Here is a 5,018-nt window from a genome sequence, read left to right as displayed (position 1 = left end):
TTCTTTCTTTCTTTCTTTCTTTCTTTCTTTCTTTCTTTCTTTCTTTCTTTATTATTTATTTATTTATTTATTTATTCATTTATTATTTTGATGCAAAAGCAAGAAGTTTATTTTCTGGTGCATCAAGGTCCATCCTCAATCAGTCCTTCAGGGAAAGCAATAAGAAGGCGACCCCAAATGGCTATTATAAGTAGATTTTAGACTTTAAAGGAGCACAGGTTACATCACCAAGGTTACAGTTCAAATTGGTTAAGCATGTTGACCTTTAAATCTATTGGCTTGTAAGCATGACATGCATTTGAACTCTACCTGGGATGTTCTAGAGGGTCAGGTGACTATTAGTCAGTACATTCTGAGAATTTTTTTTACTCAAGAATTATCATGTTGGTAGAGAATGGAACTTGTTCTAGCCTTGACCCCAGGTGGGAAGGGGATGTTGTAAGGAAAGTGTGGGATGGGAAAAGCCCTTAGGCTCCCTCATTCCCCTCTTTTTCTTGTACAAGCTCCAATCCTGGAGCTATGCTCGGGGGTTTTGGATAACTAACTCATATTCTTCAGGTCTTGTACTCAGACTCTCATATTGGTGCAGGACCACCAGCTGCGCTGTTCTTATTTTCTCTTTTATGAAGGCTTTAAGCTTGTTCAAAATGCAGGGTTCAAAGGTCAACAATAGTAGGAGAACAATTAGGGGTCCTAACAAGGTGGATGTGTGGGTGGTAAACCAAGGGGAGGAGTTCAACCAAGAATAGAACAGAGCTCTGACTCTGTTTTCTTTCTCTCTTCGATTTGGCTAGCCCTTCTTTCACCATGGTCATTGAATTTTTAACTACTGCTAGAATGATCTCCAGTATGCGCTTTCCGATGTTTCACACTCCCAGGTAGCACAAAACAGTAGTTTTCCCCACCACATTGATGGACCTGTTTCCAGCTTACCCTATCTTGGGGGCACACATATATGGGGGGTCTCTCAAAGTACACTCCTCAACTTTGGATGTCAGCACCCTAAGCCCCACCCTCTAAGGCCACTTCTGGGACACAGTTGAGATTCACAAGTCCATCATTCCCTACATTTGAGTAATCCCTCCCTCTATGCCTCTATATCCCAGGACTCAAGGCCTACTGCTAACTTATAGAGAATAAGACAAGTTCAAGCCACAAGGTAAAAAGCAGGTGTTTCTCTATAGTGGACCAAGCTACATCGCCAGTGGCTGAGAGTACTTGCCAACTCATTTTGGTAGGGTTGTGTGTGTGTGAGGGGGGGGTGCTGAGGTTCAGTGCTGGCCTTGCAGAAGAGAGGGTGATCTTGATCTAGAAGGGTTGCTTTGGTGTCTGGATACTATCCAGTTGGCATCAGGCACAGGTGCTGGTCTTATGTGAGTTACATGAACCCAGGCAGTTACTGCATCCATTTTAATGGAGGTCAGGGTGCTCAACAATACCAGGAATAGCCCTTTTCCACTTTGCTTCCAAGATTTCAGCACAGTGTCTTTTAACATACCCAACCTCCAACTTGGTACTCGTGTGGAACTGCTGGGGTACCTGCATTATACAGGGCACTAGATGTAGGCCACAATTCCTATTAACTGATCTAGAAAGCTAGCAATCCAGCCATAAGATCCTTGTCAGCCTGAAAAATCATCCTGGAGGGGGCATCAAGAGCCAGGATCAAGAGAGTCTCATACATGATCTCAAAAGTGGTCAGGTTAAAATGATAGAGAATATTCTGGGCACAGAACAGGGCCAGAGGAATGAGCATCATCCAGTTAGTGCCAGTCTCCAGGGAAAATTGAGTTAAGGTATATTTTAGGGTTCTATTTGTTCTCTCTACCTGCCCTGGTCTCTCTTAAAATATACAGAAGAAGAAAGGATTCAGATTGCTAGTCACTCTACCGACTACTATCTAGAGAAGAAAGGGCAATGTTGCACACAAGAAGGAAAAACTATAATCCCCAGAAATCATGCGAAAATCTTACTAGGCCAAATGCACAGATGGACTCATTTAGAGGATAAAAAACTTGTCTAAAGTATATACAAAATGGACCTCAGATTTTGAGCCAATGAGAGTAGAACAGTGTAAGGTATGCCAGCAAGTGAATGCTTATGCATCCAAGAGTAAACAGGGCAAAATGCCTAGGGGAGAATAGCCTGGAGTATATTGAGAGGTCTAATTTACAGAAGCTAAGCCAGGAAAATATGGTTATAAATACCTTCTAGTGTTTGTGGATACTTTCTCTGAATGGGTTGAGGCTTTCCCCACCAAGCAGGAAAGAGGTCCAGTGGTAGCCGAGAAGATATTAGAGGAAATTTTCCCGAGGTTCAGAGTGCTGAAAATAATTGGAATGGACAACAGTCCTGCTTTTGTCTCTAAGGTAAGTCAGGTATTTGCAGAGACACTAGGACTAATTGGAAGTACCATTATGCAAACTGTCCCCAGAGCTCAAGGTTCTGGGTTTAGAATCTGTTCTGTTATTTTTCATTTCACATTTACTCAGGTGGTACAGAGGGAAAGAACATAGCTAGGGCTGAATTCAGCTAAGCTTTGGGATGGGGAGATTGGGCAAGTACTGAGCTATAGGAGAGAGGTAACTGCAGTGCAGAGCAGGATGTTGAGAGTGTGCCCACAGCTAGCAGCAGAAGCTTTAGAGTAAGAAGCAATTAGACATTAGCTGGTCATGGGGTCCAAGATCTCTGAGCTCTGAAGAGGGAGAGCTGGTGTTTGTGGGAGATGTGTTGGTTAGGATAAACATGCAGTCTCAGTGTCAGGCTGTGTGCTAAGCTGGAAACAGACCAAGATCATTGGTGCCTGTGCCTAGCCAGCCATAGTGTGTGTTGTTTTCTTAATATTTACACACTACAATCCTCTACTGGAAAGAAAAGGATTCTCCAAAGGAAAAAGTTCAGAAAGAGACTTTTTTCCTTGTATGTTTTATTTTGCAGTTTCTCCAATAAGAATATTTTTCTTTGTGAAGGTGTTCCACTGCAGAATTGGTTCTATTCTAACTTTCTTTTATTGACATTATTCAAGAATTGTTATTTATCCAGGTTTAGTATCAAATTATAGATAACTCGTTACTTCAGAAGTGGCCAGTAAAAGTTAACTATGAAATCTTTTGATACACTTCCTTCTGGAGGTAATGATAGAATATAGAGTTTGGAAATGTTCTACTATCTCATTTATTCTACCTATGAGATATGATTACACAAATATTCATCTAATTCAATTATTATATAAATTTGTGCATATGTATCCTTAGCTCTCAAGAAAGTACAAGGTAAAACAACATTGAGATTTCATGTTACTTCAGTCAAAATGGCTTAAATAAAAGAAATGACAACAGATACTGTTGTGAATATGGAGAAAGCAGAACACTTATTACTTGTTGGTGGGAATACAAACTGTTAAAACCACTATAGAAATCACAGTGCAAAAGTTGCACAAAACACTGCATATATATGCTACACGATATATATGTTTATGTGTGTGTGTATACATATATATATATATTACTCTTAGATACATACCCCCAAATTTATATCTTACTCATATACTTAATTGCTGTTCTATTAACAATAGCCAGGAAATTGAGACATTGATGATATCTATCAATAGGTGAACAGATAATTAAAAGATGATACTCTAATAAACTAGAATATTACTCAGATGTTAAGGCAAAATATGAAGCAATCATATAAATGATGAACTATGGGGCTGTAGAAGACATCCTGGGGTGTTTGCCCATGCCCCCATAACCCAGAGACCTAACATGCAGTCCCACTTCCATTTAACCTGCATGCTAGGCCACATAAGGCACAGGTAGAGGACGTGACTAACAGACCTCTGCCTCGAGATTTACATATTAATGAATTACCTAAAAGCTGGGTGTGGATATCTAAGTTTTCATCTCCCTAGTCCCTCTTCTTTCCAATATAAGGGGGCCCCTCCTGACATTTTGTGGGAGAGCATTCACATCTAGATACATCATCCTGGCCAATAAAACTTCCATGTGTTCCGTGTCTCCTGGAAGTTTGGACTCTCTTGTGTAAATGGGAAACTCGGGCTGGGAAAAGTCCCTCCCTGCTCTGCCATCTGTAGCCATCTGCGGGGCACTCTCCCCTGCAGCAGCGATCCGCCTTCACGGGCTGCCTCTGTCCCTGTTCTGTGGACTCAGCTGCAGCTACGGACATGGCCACACTGCGTCCCTGTGCCCCTGATCCTGGGACCCTGTCGTCACCCCCGCAGCGCGCAGGCGGCCTAAGGTCCCTTGGTGCTGGTGAGATCGTACCATCAGCTGGGAGTGCTGCTGAGTCCCGAGGACCACCGTTTGAGCCAAGATTCCAGGGACTGAACCAGGAACACCTGCCCTGTGCCCAGTGTGAGTTTTAAACCACAATGAACCAAGAAACAATCATTCTGAGTATGCTAATACAGATTCCAAAAGACAAACTACATCTTTTCTCTCACCTATGTTTACTAGTTTTGAATCTTCTGATAGTTGTGTTCCATCTGAAATAGTCATAGACATCAGTAAATTTGAAAAACACTAGAGCAAGGGTGGATCTTGTCCAAAAGGAAGGAATATTGAATCTAATAGTATAAATGGTGAACTGGGAATAATAGAGCATGAAAGGCTAAATTCGTATAGTTGGTTGTAGGCTAGGGTAGAGAAGGGAATATGGGAAATATAGCAAGTACTAAAGAACACATTTTAATGCCATATGGAAACCTACAATTTTAGGATATTCCTACAGTATATAAATACAAATATACAAGAAAGTTAAAATGGAGTTACTCTGTAAAAGGTATACAATGCATCTCTGGGAAAGCATAGCTAACAAATTTTTAAAAAAGCAAAACAAATAAACAGTTCAGTAATTGGTTACCTCTTTTGGAATTATTGTCCAGTCAAGGTCCATTAATTGCTTTCTGCTAAATATTATAGGCTATTGGCAATGCTCTTGGCAATCCTCCAGAATTTGGTGATAAGACCCTTTTTATGGAACATGGGCACATGAAACTG

The sequence above is a fragment of the Grammomys surdaster genome, unplaced genomic scaffold (genome assembly GCF_004785775.1).
Source record: "Grammomys surdaster isolate TR1022 unplaced genomic scaffold, NIH_TR_1.0 61, whole genome shotgun sequence".
NCBI lineage: Eukaryota > Metazoa > Chordata > Mammalia > Rodentia > Muridae > Grammomys > Grammomys surdaster.
Note: the sequence above shows the minus strand (reverse complement) of the source record.